Source organism: Ciconia boyciana, chromosome 4 (genome assembly GCF_034638445.1).
Source record: "Ciconia boyciana chromosome 4, ASM3463844v1, whole genome shotgun sequence".
Taxonomy (NCBI): Eukaryota; Metazoa; Chordata; class Aves; order Ciconiiformes; family Ciconiidae; genus Ciconia; species Ciconia boyciana.
Window position 1 is genome coordinate 26,644,519 of NC_132937.1, and position 13,655 is coordinate 26,658,173.

The 13,655-nt window shown below is 49.2% G+C and overlaps 1 protein-coding gene across 12 annotated transcripts in view; it reads left to right on the top strand.

The window, feature by feature from the left end:
- The window catches only part of TCF4 (transcription factor 4), a 243,023-nt gene that overhangs the window by 146,623 nt on the left and 82,745 nt on the right, over positions 1-13,655 (top strand). The window lies entirely within an intron of this gene.

Below are 13,655 nucleotides of genomic sequence, written 5' to 3' on the forward strand. Positions count from 1 at the left end.
GCGGGCGGCGTGTACCTGCGCGGGGCGAGCGTCCCTTCCGCGTGCCGGGTAGCTTCTGTGTCGGGCTGCTGCTGATTTATGGATTTGGGCGTTCAAAGAGACGCGCGGAGAGAAATTTCGATGGGTCTCAGCCCGGGCTGCGGGGCAGACATCTTCATTTCCACGTGAGGTCGCTGAGCTACGGTACCTGCGGCAGGAGCTGGCTGGGGGTGACCCAGGTGTCAACCGCTGGGATCCAGCTGCTGCCAGAGGCATTGTGGGTTGCTCAGGCAATCACGCCGGAGCTGGTAATTGCCCAGCGTTTTCCCCGAGATTTTAAAGAATATCCCCGCTACCCCTTTGCGAGGAGGGTTACGGATGCCGCCCAGCATCACGTTTCTCAGTGGTTAGCGTGAAATCTTTGCGTCCTGCAGTCAGAAGTTGGTGTTTCTCTTTGGTCCGGTGAAGTCCTTTGTTTCGTGAGCCAAATAATTATTCTATTAGTTTTCATTTTTTCATCATTGTGTAAAATCCTTGTGTTTTCTTCCTCAAAAAGCTGTACCAAGGCGCATTACATCTTTTGAGAGCATTTCCTTTTAAATCCATTAAAACATATGGAAAATAGCGCTTTTAAAAGAAATTCTAGGACATTTCAGTAAATGCAGCCTAAAGAGTAGCATGGCTAAAGAGTGCATTTTATTCTAGTATTTTTATTTTAATTTTTTCTCTGCCGTTCCTTTAAAAATACATAACACATATTTTTGTATCATTGTCTGCAAACATTGTCTGTGAGCCACTCAAGAGGGGAGGGGTTCCCTTTCATACCTGATAACTCTATTGGTTTTATCTCTAAATCTGGGTATTAGGAGGAGCCGAGTGGCAATCAATCTTGCGGAATATGCAACAAATTGGCCTGTTAATCTCAGATGGGTTTTATGTTTTTACCATAAACCCACGTAAATTTGCAGTTTGCAAACTAGGATACTGTTAAAGCTTCAGTTATTGTAGTGACTGTGCTAAACAGTGGTTTAATTACTGGTCACTACAAATAATAAAATTGTAATCTGAAAGAGAAGAACACGTATGAACCTCCTAATTTACTCGCACGGATTATTGCAATCTTTATAACGTTAAACAGATACAAACAGGAATCTTTTTTGTAAATTGTTGAAATACCGAAATTCTCAAATGCAAGTTTCCAGTAAAGTAATAATACTATTTTTTTTTAATTAAAACTAACTTCCCACACGTGTATTTTAAATTTATTTCACTATGTGTTTTTTGGGTTTGGTTTTTATTGGACTCCTTTACAGCAATAGCTAATATCCTCCCCAAAGGTTTTTATGAGTACTGTTATGCTTGAAGTTAGAGGTGGATTGAATTTAGATGAAACTTTAGCTTTTAATAGTTTTTCTGACAGCTTCGCATGACGTTCCCCTCCCAGCGCCCGGCGCTTGGAGGCAAGGCTGTGCGTGGCAGGGGTACCAGCGAGCGGAGCCGAGCCGAGCGCGCCGCGGCACCGCGGAGCCCCCGGCACGCTGCGAGGCGCCGCGGGAAGGGTGCAGCGCCCTGTTCTGCATCCTCCTGGCACAGCCGGCAGCGAGTTCGGCACTCATCTGTGATCGCTCGGGAAGCGTGCTGGGTTTTTGTTTAGTCATTTGCAAGGGGAAATAAAAAAAAAAAAAACCCAACCAAAAAACCAACCCACCCCAACCTGCATTTTTGATGATTTAAAATATCGCTCTGTAGGCAGGTGACCATCTCCGGACATTTCCAGGGATACTTTTGTGTCTGCGTTATAAAAGACACTTGGAGGAAAATGGTACCTGCTACCTGCCCTCCCTGCGTGGGGAAGAGTGGCAACGTTCCTGTTGGAAACGGCAACGTGCAGGGATTTATAACTGCTGCAAAAGTTTTTTATGGATTGCTTCTTGCTTCGAAAGAATGAAAGGCAATTTATGTTTGTCGCAGATTAGTCTCAAATGTGTGCTTCCTTTAATTTTTTGTGAATACGGTTGTTGTACAGAACAGAAATACTTCTACAGCTCAATACTCTCGACTATTTTAACAGTATTTTTATTTTTAAGCCAAATTACTCGAAGTAGGATATGCACTTTAAATTCTTCAAATTATTTTAATGAGCTGTACAATTTATTAGAAAATCAAATATGAAAAGGTATTCCTGAATGTTTTACTCACCCATAGCGCTGTCTTCCAAGATTAAGTAAATTAAAATACTGGTCCAGTAATGTGAATACAAGAATAGTATGGTTCTGACGGAAATGCAGCCTTTTTAAAGTGAGCATACAGATAGGTATTTGGGTCTTGTTGTCTTCATGTATCGTGAATCATACATTTCATTTGAAATGATGCTGCTTTCGAAGAGGCACCTGTGTGTCTCAAACAGGACAAATACCTTAGAAAAGGTCAGATTATATTTAGCTTTTAGATTGTGTCACCCTGAACTGCCGGGATTTATGGTGCTGAATGAAGTATATGCATTTATAAATTGACTAACTAGGCTATAATATTCTTAGTTGATAGGGTGGAAATGTTGCTGTATTTCTCTTAAAATATGTATATTAACTCATTCTCAATGTGATTTATGCAGTGGATATGGAGATTAATGCAGCAGCGTTTGTGAAAGCAGTTATTGTTGATTAATTCATAAGTAGTCTTATAAAAATTTCAATGATAAATGGTAATAAATATGTTGTATCAGCTCCCCTTTATCATAAGAAATGGCTACGAGTTTGGAAAACAAAGTAAATTAAACTATGGAAACAATCAGAGTTTAAAAAACAACGAAGATCTGCACTAAGTTTGGAGCCGGGAAGGTGAGACTCTTCCCGCTGCGCTCTGGGTGCGGGGCTGCGTCCCAGCGGCTACAAACTGGCGACAGGCCTGGAGCTGAGCTGGAACCGAAAGGTTGAGCTCCGCAAGCTTGGTCTGAGCGAGACTCGAGCGGGGGGCGGCCGTGTCCCTGCCGAAGCAGCCCCTTCCCTGCGCGCCCCGGTGCCTGCCCGGCCGCCGCGGGGACTCGGCGTGCTCTTTCGTGGGGCGTGTTAAGATTGGCTTTGCCCGCTCCTCACGGTGTCCTTTGTGGAGCCTCTCCCGTCCCTGAGGTTTCAGGAGATCACCCTCATTTCAGGGTTCGTAACCTGAACGTGCCCGCACACCCACAGTGTGATCTGCCTTTGCAGGCAGCGGGACGGGGGGCCGGGTCCCCCCAACTCTGCCTGCTCCTTGGGCACGCACAGTCTCCGTGTCCTGGGCTCCTGCCCGTGAAATAACACCACCTAACGTACTTCCTTGGACTTCACAGGCTCCATATAGTCTCTCTGGGGCGAGGGCTTTTACTGGGACCGTGCCATACTGGAGCTTTCCGCCTTAAGCTCTGCTCTGACTGGAGCGGTGCGGTGAGGGTCAGGGTATTTTGGGTCGAGCCAACTGAAGATGAGATATGGGCACGACTATATTGGCAACAATGAGGTTTTTCTGTTACAACTTGTTTTGCCTCGTTGAGGGCCCGTGGAACTTTACCAAGCTATGACACGGTAACGTTTTGTACCCAGGCTGGCGCGGTCGGTAGGCACCTACCCACAGACAAGGTTTGACCTATAGCACCTGTAGCACCTATAGCACGTTTATATAGCACCAAACTCGAGGGCACGTGGACGTTGTTTGGACCTGCGGGCCAGAGCTGCCTTTACCGAGTGATGGTGACGGCCACTTTATGAGAGGCTTTGCAGTCGTTTGGTGCCACGTTCTTTACAAGCGTCGGGTGCTGCCGTCACCTAGCATCGTGCAATCCGGGTGGCTCCTCTGTACCGTCACCTCCTCACCCTTCACTTCATCCTAAGGCTTTGCTGTTCTTCTAACCTTTAACCCGAAGCCTTCATCCATTTTAGCTGCTGATGGTTTAATCGCATCTCACCTTTTACGCGAAGCGTTTGCCAAGGCATTTTCTGCCTTTCTTCTCTTGCCCGGTAAGAGTCAGCAAGGAGCGAGCTGCGCTGGTCTGTACGGTTGGAAGTGTCTGTGAAGGAATGGGGTATGGAATGGGGAATCTTTGGGGGAAAATGAGCAAAGAGGGAAGGGCTTAGGTTGTAGAGGTCATGTTCGAGTGGTGTTTTTACAGGAACTTATAGCGTCCTGACTTAAGTAAGCCCAGCACGGTGGCACTGCGGCAGGGGAGTGGCGTCTGCCCAGGCGTTGATGTCCAACAGGTAGCACCAATAATGCAAAGGAATATATTGAGGACAAAAAGAAAGCTCAGGAATGAAGCCGTCGCGGGGAGCTCACGACGCCGGTCGTCTGCGGGCACGTTACAAGTGCTTCTTTGGCTTTCTTGGAGCAGGATTGCATGCTTCGGCAGAAGGAGGGGTTACTGGGACAGAAGCGGGCGCAGCTCGGAGGAGCACAAGTGGTGACGTTGCCTTTGAGCCCCTGCGTGGCCAAGGCAGGCTTTTCACCTCTGAGAATGAAGGTGGGCGCGTGAGCCCGGCAAAGGCCATCTGCAGGCTTTCTGCATCTCAAGTTACTCTTCTTTGTGGCCAAGCTTTCCAGTAGCACGACTGGATGTAATAAATTGCTCAGCTCACGCATTTCCTCCATCGCCAGTGCTTTTTCTTTTGGTATGGTTATCATCTAGTAAACGTGCTATCAAGTATGATCGTTACAGTACAATATATTCATTTTCCTTCTCTTTGGACGCTCTTTCCTTTATGACCGCGCCGAGGCCTCCTGCTCCCTTAGCTCCACGGGAAGAGTGGATGATTGCAGTTGTTTGATCCCCGTTTATGGCAGAGCCGGGAGCTGGAGCCCGAACTGAAGTCCCACGTCCTGCTCCAACGCTGGAGAGAGGTGCTCAGGCTCTCAACCCGTGCCGATAAAGGCAGCTTTCAGCCTGTCCCGAGCCCCCGACCGCACACCTCTCCTTGCAGCCCCCTCCCAGGGAGGACCGAAAGCACCGCGCTCGGCGGGCCGGTGCAGCTGGGTGCGGGGTGCGAGGCGCTGGCGGGAGCTGCGGGGTTGTCCCCATGTCCTCGTGCCGGGGTGGCAGCAGCACCCACAGTTTAGCAGCCTTGTGGAAACAGCCTCTCCAGTCCCCTCCTCTGCTGCAGGGGCAGCTAAAGGAGCTCAGCGATGTAACCACGTGGTCTGGAGTGGAGCGGCTGTTGTAAACCGCAGGTTTTGCTGCCGTAGCTCCGTCGCCACCGGCGCACAGCAGAGCCAATGCAGAGCTGGTTTTAGGACGCTGTAAGGGTGGGGGGTTCGCGTGATGGTAAGAGGTCCTGCTGGTATCTAGCGAAACAGGAGGATGGTGGCGGAGGTGCTCCAGCTTGCACCCTGCCCATGGTAAACCCTGAGCGGGCGATGACGCAGTCCCCGTTTCACAGCTCTACATCCAGCTGTTCTCGGAATCCTGCGTGCTGGCCGCCCCGGGGGCAGCAGCAGGGCGATGGGCCGGGCTCTCCGCCACGACCCTGCCCTACGTTCACACCTCTCTCTTCGCCGCGGTGATTCGCCCTGTGCTCGTTTCCTCGCGTCTCCTTGAGCAGAGGTGGGGTGTCCCCAAGCGTCCCTCATCCCCGAAACCGGCTGCAGCGACGTGGAAAGAGAGCAAAAGCTGTGGCTGTGAAAGCAGCCGTGGCGCAGCCCGGGCGTAGCCGTTCAGTGCGACAGAGACCACGGCTTCAGCCGGCGATCACAGTCATGTCTTTCTGGTTTCCAAGGTTAATTTACTCTTAATAGAACCAACAGCTTTAAAATAAGTAGAAGGCTTAAAAATGGAGGAAAGAGGAGGAGGTGATGGCTCCTCAGGTGGAACCATCTCCTTGGAAGCTGCGTCCGTAGGAGCCCTCGGGGAAGACAGGCGACCTCCTGCTTGGGAAGGGGGCTTGGGGCTCAGCTCCCTCCTCTGCCAGGGGCCTCGTCTCTGGCCGTGGCACTTGCTTCGCTCTTCGTTCGTCAAATAGATGTGAGCGGGCTCAGGGTGAAGGAACCGGGTCTGGCAGTAGGAGCCGGGCTGCACCGAGGAGCGGGATTGCAGCCATGGCCTGGACTGGTGCCGCACGTTGTTCTGAATGTAGGCAATGAGAGGGTTCTTGTGGGGAAGATTTGACAGCCAGAACAAAGAGTGGGAGAAGTCAAATATCATCTCAGTTGTGTTAAAAAAGAGGAACTGAAAAATTAATTGATTTTGTTGACGAATCAGCAGGTAAAATCTCCCAAGCGTCAGTTTTAATGGCAAGAGCCTCTTTCTTTCATCTTCATTTAAGGTGCCCCCTCTTAGACTGGAGACGTCTGTCTGCACTCGCCCTGGTGCGCGCTTACAAGCGCACCAGCTCTGACCTTGCTGGCCAGACAGATAAGGAAATGTATGACTCAGTTGTACATCCTAAGGAAACACCTGCTTGGTTCCAAAAATCAAGAAAAGAGAAATACTACTGGGATGCCACCTGGAGTTTTTCCACAGCTTTATTCTGATTTCCATGGGAGAAGCCTTGATAATTTAGCTGGGAGGTGAGGAAGCACCGCTTGTGCTTTTTGTGCAGACTTTGCAGACTTCCTACCTCAAGTGCAAAAACACAACCGTATGAATTTCCCTTCAAACAACCAACTTAAATGGGAGTTTTCCAAAACAAATACAATGTCCCTGGCTTTCCCTGTGCCACCTGCCGTATCAGAAAATCGGCCGGTCCTGGGATGCCGACGTCGTCACTGCTGCCAGCGTCTTTGGGGACATTCGTCCACGCTGGACCTGTTGGGTGCTTTGGAGCTTCCCCGGGGTTCAGCGCTGGCTTGTGGATTGTCACCCACCGGAGACGTGCCGGAGCGCTGCAGCTGCCAAACGGCACTGGGGCAGCGGTGCGGCGCCTGCCGAGGGAGGGGGTCCCGGCCTGGGGGTCTTTGAGGACCAGCGACGTGGGGTGAAGCCTCCTTGGGACAGAGCTGACCTTCCTGGAGACACGCGTCCGAGGCCAGCAGGGTAAAAGGGGAGCGAAGGCTCGGAGGCAGCTCACCGGGACCCCGCTAGCAACATGTGTCAAGTGAGAGGGAGCGAGGTAGGAGCTGGATTAAGGAGAGGATAACAGGAACTAATATTATAATTTTATCATACTGTTTTAGTGTAATTCAGTGAGGTCTGAGAGCCCCCAGAGGTGAGGCTAGACCTGCGTAATGCACTGCAACACGCTTGCAGTAGGGTACTTGGCTTTCCCCTGCCTCGCACCAGCCTGTACGTTTTCCCAAAGTAGTTTGTCCCATTCCCGCAGCGGTCGCCCTTCCCCGGGCGCTGCCCCGGGCTCCCACCGGCGACGGGGCTGTCGCGCTCGCCGCGTTATCGGGTTGACACGATTCCCTTCATCCGGTGGCCCCAGGGAAGCAGCCTGGCTAGCGTCCCTCCTCGCCCTTCTGGCCAGCCGCGTAAACCATACTGCATTATGAGTTGGGGATTTTCCACATGAAAATCAGGCCCTTATTCAGCTCTACCCTGCTTTTTTTGCAGTTGTAACAAAGCTCTGCTCTTTGCTTTGAAGTAAATAAATAAATGTGGAAATGCAGCTTTAGCACATAGCAAATGAAGTCAAACCAAGGAAATGATAAAATCTACTGTACGCCAGTGAGGGGATCGGTTAAAAGACCGTATGTTGCAAACCGCACCTGAAATCGCTCACCGCATCTGAAGGACTAAGAAGTCATTTTGCAGGCAAAATGCTGCGGTGGTGGTGTTTTAAAATAGCTTAAAAGGTGGAGAAATCGCAGCTTAAAATGGCTTAGTTTTTAGTTTGCAATGAATCGCACGGGTATCTTCAACACGAAAAAGCAATTTGAAAGGGATGGTCCGATATGTGTATTATTCTTAGGCCTTGGCCGTACGTTATATTTAAAGCTAAAACCTTTACTGCAAAATTCACGCACTTCTGAATGTTTAACTATTTTGGACTCAAAAAAAAAAAAGGCAAAAAAAAAAAAAAAATCCAGTACTGAACAGTTCTGGCCCATTCTAAGCAGCTGGTACAGAGGTGTGGGATTCGTGGGGGTTTTTTGTTTAGCTTGAGCAGAGACTCCCTCTTCAGAGTACTGCAGGTAGTGCAGGAGGCACTCACTGCATGGACGGCAGGTTTTGGCCAACAAACCCAGATGATTTCTAAGTGCCTGCAAAAATGAGACGCAGTAGACACTCAGCAGTGTTTGTAAGGCAGTTCTTTTCAAATGGCTTTTTAGGCAGAGGAGCGTTTCTTCCCCTTGGGCAGGTAGGGTGGTGCAGACCCCGCGCCCGGGGAGTTTGGTCCGTCCTTTGGGATGAAACGTGCCCTGCACGCTTCAGCCTTTCCCCCCCCTCTAAACTCGACGCGCGTTTTTCGTTTAAACTTTTCGGCAATCTCTCCATTTGCGCGTACCGAGCGTCGGCGTTGGAAGGCTCGCGATGGAACAAAAGCAGCAGCAGCAGCAGCGATGCGCGGTTTTGCCGGCGGTGACCCTGCAGCTGGAGGAGCTGCTGCAGCCCTGGCCGCTGCGCCGGGAGCCGCTCCTGCCCGCGCCCCGCTGAGCCCCGCGTCGCCGCTGCCCTCCTGCTCCCTGCTCCAAGGGAAAATGCATTTGATTCGGTAAATAAACGTAAAAATAAACGGCGGTTTCGTGTCCAGCCTTCCATCGTTTTCCTTATATAGCTATTTTTTTAGCTTTCCATAGCTAAGGAATATATAGCATACTCTTTATATAGCTAGTAATTTGTAATTCTTTTTTCATTTTGGAATTAAGCTGAGCTTCACAAGTGTAAAACTCGGCACTTAATTTTTCTGTTTGTCCTTGAGGAAAATTGTTAGGAAAAGGTATTTAAAGATTAAAAAAAAAAAAATGCTCTGTGCAGTAATTTGATTTTGTAGCTTTTCTTTAAGTATTATCTGTAGATGGTATTCATTACAAGCAGTGCAGCGCCTTCAGATCTCCAATTAGCACAGTTCAGCATGTAAGATATAAGCATTTAAATCCTATCTTGCATCAGGCCTTTCCAACGTGGTTTTAGGAAAGGGTGGCTTCTGGGGCTGGGGATTTATTTACTTGATCTCATTTGCTTTAAGTTTTTCTTCCATTTCAGAACGGATTGGACATGGGGTCGGGGCGGGGAGAGGGACGCAGCGTGCGGAGGGGAGAGCAGGACGTTAATGAAGAAGTTATCTGTGGAAGTTTAAGATACTCCGTCAAGATTGATAGGCTTGCACTCTGCCTGGAGTCCATTTGTTAACAGAGCCTCTGTGTTTTATCAAAGGGACATTAATTTTTGCTCTGAAGTATTTCTTGCCTTTACACTGAAGCGGTAAATGAGCAAAAAAATCAGCATAGCGAAAATATAGAAAAAAAATAGCATAAAGAGCTCCAATAACTATTAACGTTGTTAAATGCATAGCAAAGCTCCCCTGACAGTTTCTTGGCACAAAACCTAGGAGGCCTACAATGGCTGGTTGTTTTTTTATTGTTATTTTATTTTCAATGGCAGACAGCACCTTTTGACAGGCCAAACAAGCGGTTAAAGTCAGCGCCCGAGCGGAGGGGACACCGCAGCAGCCCCGGCGCGGTTTTAGACCCATAAATGCGCGTTGCATTTTCCTTCCCAAAGCTTCAGCCCCACGGGCACCTCCGGGAGACCAGGACGGGCTGGCCTGCCCTGCTCGCTCTCCCCGCCGAGCTTCTGCGGGGCTGTGCTCGCCCGCTCTCCTGCTGGAAATCCCTAGAAAGACCTCCAGAATAGCCTTTCCTCAGGTGCCGGGAGGGCTCCTTTCAGCCCTGCCGATGCTCTGAGATGCTACAAGCTCACGTTTGTCGGCGCTGCATGTTTAATGCGTACGGCTGCAATGCATACGGGTTTAATCTCTGGCTCTGCGAAGGCGCACGCAGGTGCCCTGGGCGGTTCCCGGGGGTCCGCAGCTGGCCCCGGGGACAGGAGCCCTCGGCATCTGGGGGCACGGATGGCTCAGCGATGGGCGTTTTACCCCTGCCGTCCTCGCTATGCCGTAAATAAAGCTTAAAGGCTCCCTTATTTGCTGCTTTTCTAGCAAATAATAAAGACTTGACTATCTTAGGTGCCTCAAAGACCCGTTCCGTTGGTAGCCTTCGTGTGTTGCAGCATCGCCCGGCACGGCAGCGAGACCCCCACGCCGGGAAGCGCGTGTCCCCGCTCCGGAGCGAGAGGGGCTTCGGTAACTTTGGTATTTGAAGCTCGATTTGCGTGCTACAGGTGACTTGACCGCGTTTCCAGATGAGAACATCTTTTCCCTGCCAAACGCAAGCCAGGAAGGGACAAGGCAGAGTGAAACCGCTTGGTCCCAGTCCAGTTTGGCGGAGCCAGCCCTGGCCGGGGCCGAAGGGCCGGGGCAGGTCGGGGCCGTTAGCCCTCCTGCGTTGCCATTGCCACCTGGTGGAGTGCAAAGGATAGCGGGTTTGAGGCAAGTCGCCTTTAATTTTGGCTCTTTTATTGCAACCACACTTTGGCAATAGTGCGCGAGAGTCCTTAACCAAAAAGATCCTCTCGTTTGCTCTGCAACACCTCATTTCTCCGCTCACAGTTCATTTATGATTCTGATGAGAGTGTTTTTTCAGGAAACACACATTTCACTTTTTGACCTAGGAGCATCTGTTAGAATTTTTTTTAATACTACTTTGGCATTCTGGAAGTGTTAATGTCTTTCATATCTGTTTAATGCTATTTAGGGATATTTATGATCACCTCTTGGTTACTTGGGGTAAAGTGTGTTGCAATTTTTTTCAAACAGACAGGAAAGCATTCATATGAGGAAACAGATTGCTTTAAACATGTGCTTCCTGTGACAGTAAAAAGAACAAATTAGATTTAACACTGTGTAATGAATGCATAAATGTGTACGTTTAAGCTTTTTAAAAGCCTTACATTTGGTTCTGGCCTAGACAAAAATCAAGACTCACCTATCAAGGCGCAACAAAGTAGATTTAAATATGTACAGCCAAGCCTGTTCGTATTTTCAGAGCGATTTTGCTGTGGTTTTCCGTTCCAGTCTAGACTTTTTCCCCTTAAATTGGGCAAATCTGATCTTTGGATGCTCTTTCCTGATCCTAAAAGCGCTCTGCATCAGTGAATCACGCAGGAAGCGCTCGTACGGCCGTAGCGATTACAAGTGAAGAGCAGGTCATCGTTTTTATAACGGCGATAGCACTAGGTGCAGTCCCACCCAGCGGAGGAAGCTGCTCTCGCGAGGACCCGCGCGGCCTCGAGGGTCCCCTCCGGGTCCCATCCCTGCGGGAAGGCTGCACCCAGAGCCTCCCTGGGACACCCGGCTCTGACCCGGCACCCCGGGGACCCGGGCCGGAGCTCCTGGGAGCTGCGCCAGGGACGGGGGTTTTCCGGGCGAGGGGCCGTGGGCACGCTGCCGCCGGCGTGGCCTCGGCACCGGGGGCCAAACCAGGCGGTGGGAGCAGGAGCAGCTGGTGCCAACATCCTCTTCTGGCGCTGGCCTGCCGCAGAGCTGATTACTTTTGTTTTTTCGGAGGAAAAAAGAAGGAAATGGTGAGAGTTCACTGACCCAGGAAACAGCCTGGAAGTACTTGCTGTGCTTTCCTCTGTACTCGACCTGTGCCTCGTTTTTTGGCTATGCTGGCTGCTCCAGCTTAGTCTCAGAGCCACGTACAGAGCTCAGAATATAACTGAACTCTCCCTGGAAATACGACCGGAAGGAAATTCTGGCACGTTAAACGTATGCCGTAACAGATACCTTCAAAATGCAAACAATGGTATAATATATACTTAATTACTGTTCTTTACTTACCTACTAGGGGGTAGAAACTATTCCGAATCATAGCTGTAGCAATTCTCCAGGAACTATTCTAAATGTCTGCTTCTTGTTTGCATCCTTGTTTTTCTTTGAAGATGCATCTGGAAAAGAATTAAAGGCCGTTTCTGTCCACCTTCACCCAATTAGTTCCCCCACACCTCTTATTTCCCATCTTTCCAGAAGATTTCTTAAACATAAAACCTACTCAGGTGAAAACAGAGCGTGGGGTTTTGTGTCCCTGACCGTCAAAAGTGCTTCCGAGTGCCAAGGGAGGATGCGGGGGTATCGGCCGGTGTTAAAATAGCCTTGGATTCGGCACACAGGCATCCCCAACCGGAGCAAAATGCCGGAAAGATGACCGGTTTGTGCCGAGCCGGAATTTTTTTGCAGGCTGTGGGAGTTCGGTCTAGAATACAGTTTGTTTGATAATTAGTGCACATCTCCTAAGACTTTCAGAGATTCGTGTTTAACCTTTCTGCCACCACGTTCTGACACAAAATTAACGCACCTTTTCTCATTCTCCGGTATTTAAGTAAATATTTTTGAACCATCTCCGTGCAACAGGTTTCCAAAGATTTAAAGTGTGCCGCAGGTTTCCAAAAAACTTCATTTTTTCTTATATTTTAAATGTTCTGTTTGTGCAAAATTTTGAGAATCACCATAAGGGCTTCTTTGCATTTTTAATTTAGTAACTAACATATGAATAAATTTGCATATTAATTAGTTGCAGATTAAATCATGCATACATAATTGCCTCCTTACTGTGTTTAATGTTTGTCAAAATCTCCAGCCTGGTTTGATGGATGTCGTATGAAAGATTACAATTTGATGTACCCTTGGAAGTATTTACACCAATAATGCAGGATTCTTAATAGCAGAATTCTCTAGTTATATACAGTTTCTAATAAACATGTAAGATAGGTGCATGTCCCTTTTGACTGGATTTTTTCCTTGCACCAAGTCATTTACTATTCATAATCATTAATGCATCTCCTAATTATACAGCATATGTCTGTTAACCCCTTCAGTGCCAGTCTTCGGGCTGCAGCGCCTGCATTTTTAGTACAACTTGTATTATTTGAGAGACTATTCCTGAATTGTTTTGCCTCTGACATGAGCCATCACTTCAGGTTTTCCTCGCCTGTGATATTTGGAGGAAGAGTTTAAAATGCAAGGTCCGTTTTGTGGTTTATTATTGAGGTTGAAGAAACGAGCTGCACTTAATTCATGGCTGAAGGCTTCTCCGCTGTGGCTACTGCAGTAAATAATCAAGGGCATTCCAAGTGCAAAAATAATATCTACCAAAATTATCACCGATGTCGCGCCGAGCCCCACCTAAGATGATGCGGGGGGCGGGCAGGGAAGGTCGGGTTTGCGGCTGCCGCGCCCTGGTGCTGCGGCACAGGCTGAGCTCGCCGGGAGCCGCTCGGAGGGACGGCATCGCCCCTGCCCGCGGCCGCCCCCGGGCCGGGCTCCGTGCCGCAGAGGGATTTTGTGGGGATCGCCGGTTCCCGTTTCCCCCGCGCTGGGGTAGCCCCTGGCCGCCGATGCCGGCCTCCAGACAGACGTTAAAAATCTGGGCTGGGGTTCCCGAGACACAAGTTCGCAAAATTGGGCAGACTTTTGGGAACGTATAAACGTCGTAGGTTTGTGTTTGCCTCTTGGTTTTTTCTGAACTTTTAGCTACGCTCTGATCACGCTTTCAGGTGTTGTCCACAGCTGTGAGGGCCTGAAACTGCTATTTTTAATGAAGTCTAGATTTTTATGTCCTTACCGAATTTTTGGAGCTGAGGCTTTAGAAAAAAAATAAAGCCCCAAAAGAACAGGAAATACTGCAAGACTCCTGAGAAAATCCCAAGAGTTGGC